General features: G+C 43.1%; 1 protein-coding gene across 11 annotated transcripts in view; it reads left to right on the top strand.

The window, feature by feature from the left end:
• Positions 1-14,956, top strand: part of MAP7D2 (MAP7 domain containing 2) — a 221,039-nt gene that overhangs the window by 66,320 nt on the left and 139,763 nt on the right. The window contains exon 1 of one of the 11 annotated variants that reach the window (XM_073616478.1): positions 2,944-3,095. The exons of 9 other annotated variants lie outside the window; for them this stretch is intronic. The gene's annotated coding sequence lies outside the window, so the exon portion shown is untranslated. Of the gene's footprint in view, positions 1-2,943; positions 3,096-3,130; positions 3,155-14,956 lie in introns of those variants that run through there. One more of the 11 variants, XM_073616479.1, reaches the window with a different exon arrangement.

The raw sequence follows: 14,956 nt of genomic DNA, 5'->3' as shown, positions 1-14,956 counted from the left end.
AGGTCAGATCGAGGGCAGTAATTTTAGCAGTAGACCTCCTCTGTAAATCTAAAGTGGTAACCTGTAAAGGCTTTTAAAGGCGCAATTTTAAAGCATGTCATGTTTGGTATCCATGTACTCGGCCTAAGATCATCTTTTTTTATTTCATCAAACATTTGGGCAATATAGTGTGTTTTAGTGCATTAAAATTTAAGTGTTTTTTTCCCCCAAAAAATGCATTTGAAAAATCGCTGCGCAAATACTGTGTGAAAAAAAAAATGAAACACCCACCATTTTAATCTGTAGAGCATTTGCTTTAAAAAAATATATGATGTTTGGGGGTTCAAAGTAATTTTTCTTGCAAAAAAAAAATTTTTTTTTCATGTAAACAAAAAGTGTCAGAAATGGCTTTGTCTTCAAGTGTTTAGAGTGGGTGATGTGTGACATAAGCTTCTAAATGTTGTGCATAAAATGCCAGGACAGTTCAAAACCCCCCAAATGACCCCATTTTGGAAAATAGACACCCCAAGCTATTTGCTGAGAGGCATGTCGAGTCCATGGAATATTTTATATTGTGACACAAGTTGCGGAAAAGAGACAAATTTTTTTTTTTTTTTGTTTTTGCTCAAAGTTGTCACTAAATGATATATTGCTCAAACATGCCATGGGAATTTGTGAAATTACACCCCAAAATACATTCTGTTGCTTCTCCTGAGTATGGGGATACCACATGTGTGAGACTTTTTGGGAGCCTAGCCGCGTACGGGACCCCGAAAACCAATCACCGCCCCCAGGCTTTCTAAGGGGCGTAAATTTTTGATTTCACTTTTCACTGCCTATCACAGTTTCTGAGGCAATGGAATGACCAGGTGGCACAACCCCCCCCCCCAAATGACCCTATTTTGGAAAGTAGACACCCCAAGCTATTTGCTGAGAGGTATAGTGAGTATTTTGCAAACCTCACTTTTTGTCACAAAGTTTTGAAAAGTGAAAAAAGAAAAAAAAAAAATGTTTTTTCTTGTCTTTCTTCATTTTCAAAAACAAATGAGAGCTGCAAAATACTCACCATGCCTTTCAGCAAATAGCTTGGGGTGTCTACTTTCCAAAATGGGATCATTTGGGGGGGGTTTGTGCCACCTGGGCATTCCATGGCCTCCGAAACTGTGATAGGCAGTGAAGAGTGAAATCAAAAATTTACACCCTTAGAAATCCTGAAGGCAGAGATTGGTTTTCGGGGCCCCGTACGCGGCTAGGCTCCCAAAAAGTCCCACACATGTGGTATCCCCATACTCGGGAGAAGCAGCTAAATGTATTTTGGGGTGCAATTCCACATATGCCCATGGCTTGTGTGAGCAATATATCATTTAGTGACAACTTTGTGCAAAAAAAAAAAAAAAAAAAGTGTCACTTTCCCGCAACTTGTGTCAAAATATAAAATATTCCATGGACTCAACATTCCTCTCAGCAAATAGCTTGGGGTGTCTACTTTCCAAAATGGGGTCATCTGGGGGGGTTTGTGCCATCTGGGCATTTTATGGCCTTCAAAACTGTGATAGGTAGTGAGGAGTGAAATCAAAAATTTACGCCCTTAGAAATCCTGAAGGCGGTGATTGGTTTTCGGGGCCCCGTACGCGGCTAGGCTCCCAAAAAGTCCCACACATGCGGTATCCCCATACTCAGGAGAAGCAGCTGAATGTATTTTGGGGTGCAATTCCACATATGCCCATGGCCTGTGTGAGCAATATATCATTTAGTGACAACTTTTTGTAATTTTTTTTTTTTCTTTTTTGTCATTATTCAATCACTTGGGACAAAAAAAATTAATATTCAAAGAGCTCAACATGCCTCTCAGCAATTTCCTTGGGGTGTCTACTTTCCAAAATTGGGGTCATTTGGGGGGTTTTGTACTGCCCTGCCATTTTAGCACCTCAAGAAATGACATAGGCAGTCATAAACTAAAAGCTGTGTTAATTCCAGAAAATGTACCCTAGCTTGTAGACGCTATAACTTTTGCGCAAACCAATAAATATACACTTATTGACATTTTTTTTTACCAAAGACATGTGGCCGAATACATTTTGGCCTAAATGTATGACTAAAATTGAGTTTATTGGATTTTTTTTTTTATAACAAAAAGTAGAAAATATCATTTTTTTTCAAAATTTTCGGTCTTTTTCTGTTTATAGCGCAAAAAATAAAAATGGCAGAGGTGATCAAATAACATCAAAAGAAAGCTCTATTTGTGGGAAGAAAAGGATGCCAATTTAATTTGGGTACAGCATTGCATGACCGCGCAATTAACAGTTAAAGCGACGCAGTGCCAAATTGTAAAAAGTACTCTGGTCAGGAAGGGGGTAAATCCTTCCGGGGCTGAAGTGGTTAAGGATAGACGCTGCAAAGTGCTGACCACTTATCCCCTAGTCCAGTGAGACTGCCTTATGTTTTTTTCCCACGTCATTAAAAGCCTGGATACCTGGTGACATTATCCATGCTGAATGGAATGATTAGAATTTAGGGGATCTACAGCTCAGCAGAAGTCCTGCAACCAAATGCTTAGGTCAGGTGTAGGACACCTCAGCACTCCAGCTGTTGAACTACAAATCCCATGAGGCATTGCAAGACTCCGACAGCCATAGGTATGATGGGATTTGTAGTTTTATAACAGCTGCAGTGCTGAGGTTGTCTACCCCTGGCGTAGTTTTTTCACCATATGACTAGTCCTAAATGGAGCCCAGAACAGCTCTTCTGTTGCTGTTTCTTTATTCATCACAGCAAGACTGTCAGCATAGCTTTATATTACCATATAAATGCTAAATGCTTGAGCAGGTAGCAAAGCAATATAAAAACGGCGACAGTTTTAGCGCCGTGTGTAAAAGACAGACAGCTAGCTGCATGTACTTCGTTTCTCATACTTTCCCTTTAATAGTCTGGCAGGCAGCAGACATGTTTGAATGAGGTTAGCATTTGCTCAACTGGTTTCCAAGGTGACTGTAGAAGATGGGTTAGGGCATGCAGCGCCAATAGCAGAGGAGAGCAGAATTGTTAAGCCTCCCATTTTAGTCTACATTTTCAAATTCCTTTTGTGCCGGAGGTAGGAAAACCTTACTCCCCATGAGGTGAGCATTCCGCTTCTCGATCTGTGTTTTGTTTTCCTGTTTGTTCGATCAACATACAGGTATGTGTGTAATAAACCGACATGGAAAGATTGGAATGTGCAGAATTTGGGCAGACGGCAATGCATATTTCCTCCGTGTTCCCTTCGGACGGTCGCTCAAACAATCGCTGCTGGTATTTGTTGTTTGTGAGCTTTGTCTAATGGTGTATGTCTGTCCTAAAATGTCGCCTTATTTAATGAGTGTGTTGGAAATATCAATTATCTGTATGACGAAGTGATCTAAAGTGTTCATTCCTTCTCCAGGTGTGTGTAGGAAGTGTAATATACTTGAAGGTAAATGGACGTTGTACTGGGGTGTGAACTATGTATTGCTTTGTGCTAAAAAAAAATCATTGCAGTTCTTGAAAATATTCACTGAAACTGACAAAACACGTCACCATCTGACTGCAAAAAATCTGCTTTAAACGCATTATAATCTGTACATTATCCTTCAGACCTATGAGCATTAGCTTGGCAGATTGGATGCCAACTGAATAGACTGGTTGCCTTCCATAGTTCTGGTAAGGGTACATTCACACTCTCTATATACCTGACAAAGATCACATACAAGATCCCCACAGGGGGTTCCCAGCAGTTATCTGTGGAAGGCAGCCCTGAAAGCAATGGGAGGCTGGCAGAGCCCCCCCCCCCGCAGTAAATTGCGTCCACTCGCATGTGATCACTCATGCAACGAAAGATATGTATAGCAGGATATCTGCGCTAAACCCAATAGACAAACAAATCAGTGTATATATATATGTGTGTGTGTGTGTGTGTGTGTGTGTGTGTGTGTATATATATGTATGTATGTATGTATGTATATATATATATATATATATATATATATATATATATATATATATATATATATATATATATATATATATATATATATATATATATATATGAGCCAGTCGCATTCACATGTCATGCGAATTGGATGCGGTTTAAAACGCATCCAATTTGCATATATGTGAACCCAGTCTTAGGGCCCTTTCACACTGGGGCGGTTTGCAGGTGCTATTGGGCTAATAATAGCGCCTGCAAACTGACCCTCGGGGCTTTCACACTGGAGCGGTGCGCTAGCAGGACGGAAAAAAAAGTCCTGCTAGCAGCATCTTCGGAGTGGTGAAGAAGCGGTGTGTATACCGCTCCTGCCCATTGAAATCAATGGGACAATGCGGCTATACCGCCGGCAGAGGCGCTTTGCAGTGGTTTTTAATCCTTTCTCGGCCTCTAGTGGGGGGTAAAACCGCCCTGCTAGCGGCCAAATACCGACGGTAAAGCGTCACTTACATTAGCGGCGCTTTACCGCCAACGCCGCCCCCGCCCCAGTGTGAAAGTTCCCTTAAGCCTCGTACAGACACTATGATTGTTGGCCAACCGATCATCTGATTTTTGTCAAAAGGGAGTGTGCCAGGATCTTGTCTTGCATAACGGTACACAATTGTCGTGCAACAAACAAACGTAGTGACGTACTATGAAGAATTTTAGCTCTTGAGCATCACCCTTTGTGCCCCTTCTGCTAATTTCGTGTTTGGTGAGCATTGATTCCGAGCATGCGTGTTTGTACTTTCGACTTTCGTGTGACGGATTTGTGTACTGTACATACGAAAATGTGACGTCAAATCGTTGTCCGCCGAAAATTTACTAGCCTGTCATCCAACATTTGTTGGACAACAGTTGTGAAAAGGAGCGTACTAACGGTAAGATTTTAGGACAACAGTCTGTCAACAGACAATCCCCTGCCAACAATCGTACCGTGTGTACAAGGCTTTAGACCCCATACACACTATACAACTTTTGTTGTCTGATTTTCTTTAGACAAAACCATGTAGTGCAGGGCCTGCCTGATTGCATACAAATTGAAACTCTTATAGGTTTGACCTCATATATTTATATGGTTTTGGTAAATCTGAAGTAAAAAATCTACAGAAAATTGTATAGTGTGTATCAAGCTTTAATCTAACGGAATGAAATCTAAAGGAGGAAACTTTTTTTTTTTTTTTTTTGTGTGGTATAAATAAAATCACTTGATTTTATATCATGCAAGTTGTATTGTTGGGGACTTCAAAAGTTTTCTTTGTTCTAAATCTAAAGGAGATTTTACAGTCAGGTTGTAACCTGTGTTGACATCTTAGTCCTATCTACACTTGGGCGAGACTGTATCCAGATTTAGAGATTTGCGCATTCAACTTGTAGTACAGGAGCAGAACACACAGGTTTATTACCCCATAGTCTTTTTTTAAATGGGAGCACTCGAAAAAACACACATAAAGATGTGTTTTTCAAGGGCTCCCAGTGAAGTCTATGGGGTAACAATGAGTGATTTTTTTTCCCCATGGAAGGTCATGTAGTTTTTTGTTTTTTTTTGTTTGTTTTTTTTAGCTTTAGATGACAAGGGGCTCAAATGTCAGGTGTGAATGGGCTCATTGAGAATGAGACTCTTCATCATGAGTGCTGTTGCGCTTTGGAAAAAGCACAACAAAACGCTCAAGTGTGCAAAGAGTAAGGATCAGCAGATGGGATTAGCAAATTTTTGCTTTATGTAAGCACACTAGAAAATATGTATTTGTCTTATGTGAAAACTTGTAAATGTCACTATTTTTTAGTTGTGAAATGAGTTGATTGGAATATGAGTAAACTGAGAGAAATCCTGTACCCTCTGTAGAGTTTAAAGAAAGTCTGTACTGAGGCAGTGTTGCGGTTGTAATTGCTGTTCTCTTCTGAAAATGCTAGTTGGCTGGCTGTTATGCTGAAATAGTGGCTTTATTACCTGACCACAAACAGGTATGTTATTTAGGAGTTTTTTATCGTTATGCTTGTTCCTGATCAATGACTTTGTATTGAGGAAGAATACCATGCCATTAATTTTAGAAAAATGGTAATGGCAGCCTCCATGCATGATACGTGCATTGGTGTTCTGTTATTTATTTGGAGTGGTACCCCATTGCACCTTTCTGATGCACCTGCAATGGGCACACCTCAACACACAGTAACACATTATCATGTGCTGCGGTGAGCTGTCTTTGTAGAGCTGCACAATTCTGGCTAGAACGAGAATCACAATATAACATCTTTCACATTATACAAAAAAATTGGGCTAACTTTACTGTTTCGTTTTTTTTTTTTTTAATTCATTAAAGTGTATTTTTCTTTAAAAAATTGTGCTTGATTTGGGAATCTTTCTAACTCCCACTCTACAGACCCTGTACCAAGCCAATTATTCCCCTCTTTATAGGAAACTGACAGCAGATCTATTGAGATGGGCTAATACCCCTCCGTCATGGTTTGGCAGACTGTACTCCATAAAAATGAACCTCTTGCCGAGACTGTTGTATTTGTTCAGAACTCTTCCAATAGCTGTCAACAGACCCGACCTTAAGGTTTTTCAGAACAAGATAATGAAGTTTATTTGGGGGGATACAAGACCTAGGGTGAATAAGCGAACCCTCTATACCCCCAAAACTAAAGGAGGTCTGGGGGTCCCAGACTTGGTCAAATATTTTGAGGCAGCCCAGTTGGCCCAATTCGCTCCCACTCCGGGCTACCTCAACCATCCTGGATGAAAATGGAATCATCTCCTTATCCCACAAAACCGATTAGTCACTTGATGTGGCTCAATATGTGAGACAGGCCTACTATAATGTGCCCTACATTATCTTTCTCATTGAGTTTATGGGAAAGATTACAAAGGCCTTTTACTTTACGCTCCACACATGCTCCCTTAGCACCGTTAAAGGGTAACCCAGATTTCACCCCGGGTCTCTAATACTCACAGGTTATCATGGTGGACTAACAAGGGCCTGATAAGTATAGCTGACCTATGTGATCATAGAGGTATATTATCGAAACAATCTCTCATAGAAAAGCATCAGTTACCCAATACAGAATTTTATCATTACCTCCAGATAGTGCACTTTATGAAAACTCTACAGCGCAAGACCGATATCACGACTTTCACCCCAATGGAGCATTTATGCAGGTCTTTTGATAAACATAAAGGTCACATATCAAAAATATATAGTATCTTGACCTCTAAGATGGAAAAATAATTTTATATGCAAAAGTGGGAACAGGATATAGAGGTAACCATGGAAATGGATTTTTGGTTTAATATGGCACAGTCGGCCTCAAAAGGTTATATATTTACCTCCCTGATAGAGGCAAATTATAAAGTTCTACTACGGTGGTATATGGTTCCGGCGAGAATTGCGACACATATCTCTGGCGCGTCCCCACTATGCTTCAGGGGATGTGGCAAGGAAGGTACAATATATCATACTTGGTGGACTTGCCCTAAAGTCAGACGATTTTGGATACGCATTTATAATTTTATCTACTCACTGACTCAAGTCAATCTAACCAAATCTCCACGACAGGCGCTACTGGGGGGTCAAGTGGAAGGAGTGCCTGAGCACAAAAAAAAACCTCATATCGTTTATCTTCACAGCATCTATGATCGCGGTTGCTAGATCTTGGAGAAAGCCTCTGATCCCCTTCGAATTGGTAAGAGCGAAGCTGACGTGGATTATGATTAATGAACGCCTCTCGGCGATTCTTTTGGCTAAACGGCTGGCTTTCGATAAGATTTGGGAACCGTGGTTGTCCTATCTGTCTACGGGCATTGACAGTTAACGGATCTTAGTGGAGTTCCCTAGGGGTGCACTCAACCCCAACCCTTCCCCCACCTTTTCTCCTCTCCCTCACTCTCCTCTTCTCTCTTATTCTTTCCTTTCCCCCTTTTGTTTGTTTTTGCAGGTTTTCCTGTTTCATGTTGTTATCCTAGCACTACATGCGAAGGATCAAGATGTGGTATTAGATTTATTAATTATAAGGCTGGGGCCCTCCCATCCACAGAGCAGATCCCGAATGGGGTGGATGGTCGGGTCCCTGGCTTCATACCTAATCTCCAATGAATACACGAGTGGTATGGAAATAGTTCTAGGGGCAACGAAAATACAAAGAGGGACAGTTATACTTCCAAATTTACGACACTCTACAATCTGAATACATATATATGAGAGTGAAAGTGGCAGAATTAGTTGTGAGCAACCGGATAGCCGTTTTCACTTCATGCAGAGATAGTAGAGATGACATATTCTGTTTGTGTGATCCTTGCAGGCCATGTTGGCCGAGATATGTCTCCTTTTTTTCTTTTTTTTTTTTTTTTATACTCAAGGAATGTATACTGTATATTTGCTATATGTTATTTTCAATAAAAACCATTGGAAAAGAAAAAATTGCGCTTGAAAGACCGCTGCGCAAATGCGGTGTGACATAAAATATTGCAACAACCACCATTTTATTCTCTAGGGTCTCTACAGAATAAACCTGGTTAAACCTCCCTCATTTACACGCCAAAGTTCTTTCCTTTTGATGAAAGCACAAAAAGATACTTTGTTTCTACTTATTGTGTGTTGTGCTAAAACTTGGCAGGCTGCCTGGATTTTTTTTTTCTCCATCTGTGAGAACTCATGCTGTTTTGAAGAGCGGGAAGGGAAAAAGATTGCGATTTTGATTCTTAACGATTAATCGTGCAGCTCTACTGTGTTGCTAATAATTATGCACTCTTTTGTGCATTTTGGTGCGTTAGCCAGCCACTTTAAAATGTAGTGGGTTAATGTATGACATAACAATATAAATGGGTCGGTTTCCCCTTAGGCCCCTTTCACTCTGTGAAGCGGGAACTGCTTTCTCAGCGGGGGATCTTTCTGCTGATCCCCGCTGAGCAGGCGGAAGACAGGTCTGTGTCCGCTCTGCCATGCAGAGCAGACATGGACACAGCCCGCTCTTCTCTTTGGGGCAGTCCGATAAAAAAGGACTGCCTGTCCGCTTTCATCCGATCCGCCAGGTCCCCTATTTGCCTGTTTTTGGTAGAGTGGATTAGAAGGCGGCTGGTGCCAGTGGACATGTGTACGCTGACAATCCGCCGCTCCATAGAAGAGACTGGAGGGATTGCCCGTGTGAAAGGGGCTTTAAAGTTAACCTATAGCCCCATACGCACGATAGGACTTTGTACAAACTTTCCCTTGGATTTTTGTACAAAGGGCGTTGGCCAGAAGTTTTGTCTTGCATACAGACGGCAGGACTTTTCCAGCCAACTTTCACCAAATCACGTGGTTTTTCAGCTCTTTACCACCACCTTTTGGTCAACTTCTGTATTGTTGTCTGATAAATGTCAATCTCGCCACTTTTATCGGCGAGATTGACACCTTGCGAGCCGGGTTCACACTGGTGCGGGGATCCGACTTGGATCCCCACCAATGCCAGGCACTGTGTTTGGTATGAATCTTGAGAGGGAACTCCACGCCAAATTTTAAATAAAAAGCCAGCATGGGTTCCCCTCCAGGGGCATACCAGGCCCTTAGGTCTGGTATGGATTTTAAGGGGAACCCCCTACACCGAAAAAACAGCGTGGGGGTCCCTCCCAAAATCCATAGCAGACCCTTATCCGAGCATGCAGCCCGGCCAGTCAGGAAAGGGGGTGGGGATGAGTGAGCGCCCCCCCTCCTGAGCCGTACCAGGCCGCATGCCCTCAACATGGGGGGGTGGGTGCTTTGGGGGCGCCCTGCGGCCCTCCACCCCAAAGCACCTTGTCCCCATGTTTATGAGGACAAGGGCCTCTTCCCGACAACCCTGGCCGTTGGTTGTCGGGGTCTGCGGGCGAGGGACTTTTCGGAATCTGGGAGCCCCCTTTAATAAGGTGTACATCGTACCCCTACCCATTCACCTAGGGAAAAAAGTGTCAAGAAAAAAGCACAGTACACAGGTTTTTAAAGTAATTTATTAGGCAGCTCCGGGGATCTTCTTCCGACTTTGGGGGGTCTTCCGACTTTGGGGGTCTCTCCGGCGTCTTCTCCCGGTGTCTGGATCTTCTGCCGGCTCCTCCGCTATCTTCTGCCGCTCTTTTGCTAGCGGTGGCCCGGACATCTGGATCAACTCCTTCCCTCTTCTCTTCTAGAAATGTTGACACAACGCTCTCTCCGGCTGTAATGCTGTCTGTGCCCTCTGCTATGACTTATATAGGCGATGACCCCGCCCCCCTATGACATCACAGTCCCGGGGCATGCTGGGACTGTGAGGTCCTAAGGGGGCGTGGTCATGTCATCCTATATAAGTCATAGCAGAGCGCACAGACAGCATTACAGCTGGAGAGAGCGTCGTGTCAATATCTCTGGAAGTGTAGAGGGAAGGAGACGATCCAGATGTCCAGGCCACCGCTAGCAAAAGAGCGGCAGAAGATAGCGGAGGAGCCGGCAGAAGATCCAGACACTGAGAGAAGACGCCGGAGAGACTCCCGGAGTCGGAAGAAGACCCCCGGAGCTGCCTAATAAATTACTTTTTACTTTTAGTGTGTTTTTTTTTTTTTTTTTTATTAACACTTTTTTCCCTAAGTGAATGGGTACGGGTACTATGTACCCCATACTCATTCACATAGGGTGGGGGGCCAGGATCTGGGGGGCCCTCTTATTAAAGGGGGCTCCCGGATTTCGATAAGCCCCCCGCCCGCAGACCCCGACAACCAAAGGCCAGGGTTTTCGGGAAGAGGCCCTTGTCCTCATCAACATGGGGACAAGGTGCTTTGGGGTGGGGGGGCTGCAGGGCGCCCCCTCCCCCAAAGCACCCACCCCCCCATGTTGAGGGCATGCGGCCTGGTACGGCTGGGGGGGGGGGCGCTCGCTCGTCCCCACCCCCTTTCCTGACCGGCCGGGCTGCGTGCTCGGATAAGGGTCTGGTATGCATTTTGGGGGGACCCCCACGCCGTTTTTTCGGCGTAGGGGGTTCCCCTTAAAATCCATACCTGACCTAAGGGCCTAGTATGCCCCCAGAGGGGAATTCCCTCTCGCGCTCGCCGAAATAGGAAAATGTGTTTTTCCTATTGCAGCCAGCGCAAGATGTACAGTACCCTGTCGCTGAGAACCAGCGCGATGGGTTCGCGCTGGAAACATTCTCGCGGCTGCGTACTGTATAGTTTGTACAAAAGTCCGATGCCTTTGTGTACACACGATCGGTCTTTGCTCCATCGGACTTTTGTTGCCGGAAAATGTGTGCGTTCGCACAGCCAACAAAAGTCCGGTGGAAACAGAAAAAGTTTGTCCGATGGAGCGTACACACGGTCAGATGTTGCTCCAAAACAGCTAATTTGCATGTTTGTTGTCAAAAAGTCCGATCGTGCGTATGGGCGTTATCATTCATTCTGAGTGTTTAAAAAAAGTCGTACATGCTTTTACCTCACTTGTATAGAAAACCTAATTTTAATTCCCTTTTCTGATGGTATGGTTTGAAAGGAAGCTTCAGCTTCTACACTAAGCCTTCAAACCCCCCCCCCTGTTCACCCAGTGGGGGAGATTCACTAAAACTGGAGCAGCTGTACATGGTAGCCAATCAGCTACTAACTGCAGCTTATTTAATTAAGCTTTGAAAATAAGGCCGGGTTCACACTGGTACGGCACGACAGTCGTACTGCTTTGGATCCAACTTTACCCTGCGACTTGAAGTCCGACATGCGTCCAACTTCAATGAACAGGGAACAATGTACCCCATACGGTGGGCCACCTTGTTAAAGGGAGCTTCCAAATTCCGATAAGCCCCCCGCCCGCAGACCCCGACAACTAACGGCCAGGGTTTCGGGAAGAGGCCCTTGTCCTCATGAGGACAAGGTGCTTTGGGGAGGGAGGGTGCAGGGCCTCCTTTCCCCAAAGCACCCACCCCCATGTTGAGGGCATGGGGCCTGGTACAGTTCAGGGGGCGGGGGCACTCGCTCGTCCCCACCCCCTTTCCTGACCTGCCAAGCTGTGTGCTCTGATAAGGGTCTGGTTTGGATTTTGGGGGGGCCCCACGCCATTTTTTTGGCGTGGGGGTTCCCATTAAAAGCCATACCAGACTGAAGGGCCTGGTATGCTCTTGGAGAGGGAACCCATGCCTTTTTTTGTTTTTTTTTTTTTTTTGTTTTTTTTTTAATTTGGCGTGGAGTTCCCCTTCAAGATCATCAGAGCACAAGTCGCATGCCAAAGTCTGATCAGCTTGAACGGACGGCGATCCGACTTTGATCCAACTTCAGTGATATTCAATGGGCTGAAGTAGGATCACGGTCGGACCAAAGTAGTGCAGTGTGCATTTTCAAAGTCAGACTGACTTGTGTCGGACCAGTTAAGACGGCTCTCATAGGGAAACATTGATTTTCACACGTTATGCGACATGACCTCCCAATGTCGAAGCATTTGTTCTACCAGTGTGAACGCGGCCTAAAACCTTGAAGCTGATTGCTGATCTATGAAGAGCTGCACCAAACATGAGTGAAAAACCAAAAGTAGTTACAAGAACTGTAGCTGGCTGTAGAGACCTCCATGAGAGCGTTCAACACCACAAACCCCACTATTTCTCACTGAACAAGAGAAACAGTAGATTCTGTGTTGCTGGCGATAGTATTCAGACAACGCTGCACCCATGATTGTCTGAATAGACAAACAGTGATTTCAGTTGTTCAGCCAATAATTTTTCATCTGCTCAGTCGACTTTTGTCTAGCAGGGTGGTGCAGAAAGGCCACCCATGGCTAGAAATTTGGCCGGGTTCAGCAAGAATTGGTCAAATTTTGAGCTAGCTAGCTTAACGCAATAGCATCAATCGGTGATATTGGATGCAAAACTGGATAACTGGACTTTTTTTTTTTTTTATTTATTTTTTTTTCTACACATATGCTCACTGTGTGCAAGAAAATGTATAAATGAGCCTGCATGCCAGTAAAAAGGAAAACACATTGTTTTGGTTTTTACGACTGCAGCAGAGAGCGAGTATCAACCTGTCAGTGCTTTACTTGCTGTCTGGAGGGGAGATCAGTAGCAATGTAAGACTACAAATTATACCTAGCTGAAATAATTACATTGTTGTTGCCTTAACCTCTTCCTTTTTTTTTTTCCCCCTAATTTGGGTTTGTGCAGAGAATACATGTGACTAAGCTTCCATTCACACTTGAGCATTTTGCTGCTCGTTTCCCTATGACTGATTATATTCAACTTCTCATTCTTAGCCCTGGTTCACACTAGTGCAATTTGACATGTCAAATCGGCGGCAATTGCCGGCAATAGCACCGTCCCAATCGGTGCGGCGCCGCACCAATTTCAAAAAGTAGTTTCTGTACTACTTTTTGCGATTTCAGCTTGCGATTTTCAATTGACATCTGTGCAGAAACCCGCATAGATGCCTGTGAAATTAGGACTGACATGCGGGAGTGAAATCGTGAGTTCAGCTGAACTCGCATGGCTTCATTCCCGCAGCTCAGTGTGAACCTAGGCTTAGGGTTCCATGTACGCTATAAGAAAAAAAAACTGCCAGAAAAACGCTGGATGGAAAATGCTCATAATAGCGTTTTTGTGTCGGCTTTTAGCAGCAGTTGGGAACATTCAGCTTTTTTTTCTGCTGGCAAGTCACTCCAAAAAAAGGCAAGAAAAAAATTCCTCTCCTAGAAGCTTCAAAACAATTGAAAAATGGGGGCAGAGATGTAATTGATGAGGAACGTTTCTGTCCCCAGCAGGTTAAAACAAATGTGAGGGGTTGTGTTTCTAAGGACTGGGCTGATGGGGCGGTTACTTCCGTTTTTAAAGTTACTGGTGGTAAAAATAATGCGGTAAACAGCAGGGTTTGTCATGTCATGTGCACTAATACTTGTAGTTTAGGCAACAAGCTTTCTGAGCTGACGGTTATGTCTAGGAACAGCTTGGACCTTATTGCAATTACAGAGACTTTTAAAAAATTAAAAATCTGATTTATTTTTTTAATTTAATTAAAATTTTATTTTAAATCGATTTTTTTTGATTTTTATTAAATTTATTTTAATAAAATGCTTTTTGAGTAAAAATCTATCTAAAGATAGTTTTCTATTTAAGATACATTAATAATTTAGTTTATTCAACATGAAATGGAGCTTGGTTATGTAGCATGAGGCTGTATATTATAATTTTTGGTAAACTCATTCAATGGCTGGGCACTGAGTGTCAGACATTCAGTCTTGATGGGTGCAGCCAGCCACCATATTTTTACACACAAACTCTCCTGCCCAGACTTTTACGAATGGGAGGAATCAGTCTGTTTTTATACGAACTGTTCAGAAAAAAAAAGGTTGGCAACCCCAATAACTAGTAACTGTATAAACCTAAAGCTGCTGAAAAGGTCCAGCTGCAACTTATGTTTCCTACTATTAAGCTGTGACTATACAGTGTGTGTGTGTGTGTGTGTGTGTGTGTTTATGTATATATGTGTGTGTGTGTGTATATAGTTGTGCTCATAAGTTTACATACCCTGGCAGAATTTATGATTTCTTGGCCATTTTTCTGAGAATATGAATGAGAACACACAAACATTTCTTTCAGTCATTGGTTAGTGTTTGGCTGAAGCCATTTATTATCAATCAACTGTGTTTACTCTTTTTAAATAATTATTACACTAGAAACTACCCAAATGACCCTGATCAAAAGTTTGAATGGCTATTAAAGGCAACCATCCTCACCTGTGATCTGTTTGCTTGTAATTAGTGTGTGTGTGTGTGTGTGTGTGTGTGTGTGTGTGTGTGTGTGTGTGTGTGTGTGTGTGTGTGTGTGTGTGTGTGTGTGTGTGTATATAAAAGGTCAATGCGTTTCTGGACTCCTGACAGACCCTTGCATCTTTCATCAAGTGCTGCATTGACATTTCTGGATTCTGAGTCATGGGAAAAGCAAAAGAATTGTCAAAGGATCTGTGGGAAAAGGTAGTTGAACTGTATAAAACGGGAAAGGGATATAAAAAGATATCCAAGGAATTGAGAATGCCAATCGGTGGTGTTCAAA

The sequence above is a fragment of the Aquarana catesbeiana genome, linkage group LG02 (assembly GCF_042186555.1).
Source record: "Aquarana catesbeiana isolate 2022-GZ linkage group LG02, ASM4218655v1, whole genome shotgun sequence".
NCBI lineage: Eukaryota > Metazoa > Chordata > Amphibia > Anura > Ranidae > Aquarana > Aquarana catesbeiana.
Note: the sequence above shows the minus strand (reverse complement) of the source record. Positions and strands in the feature narration are given on the sequence as shown.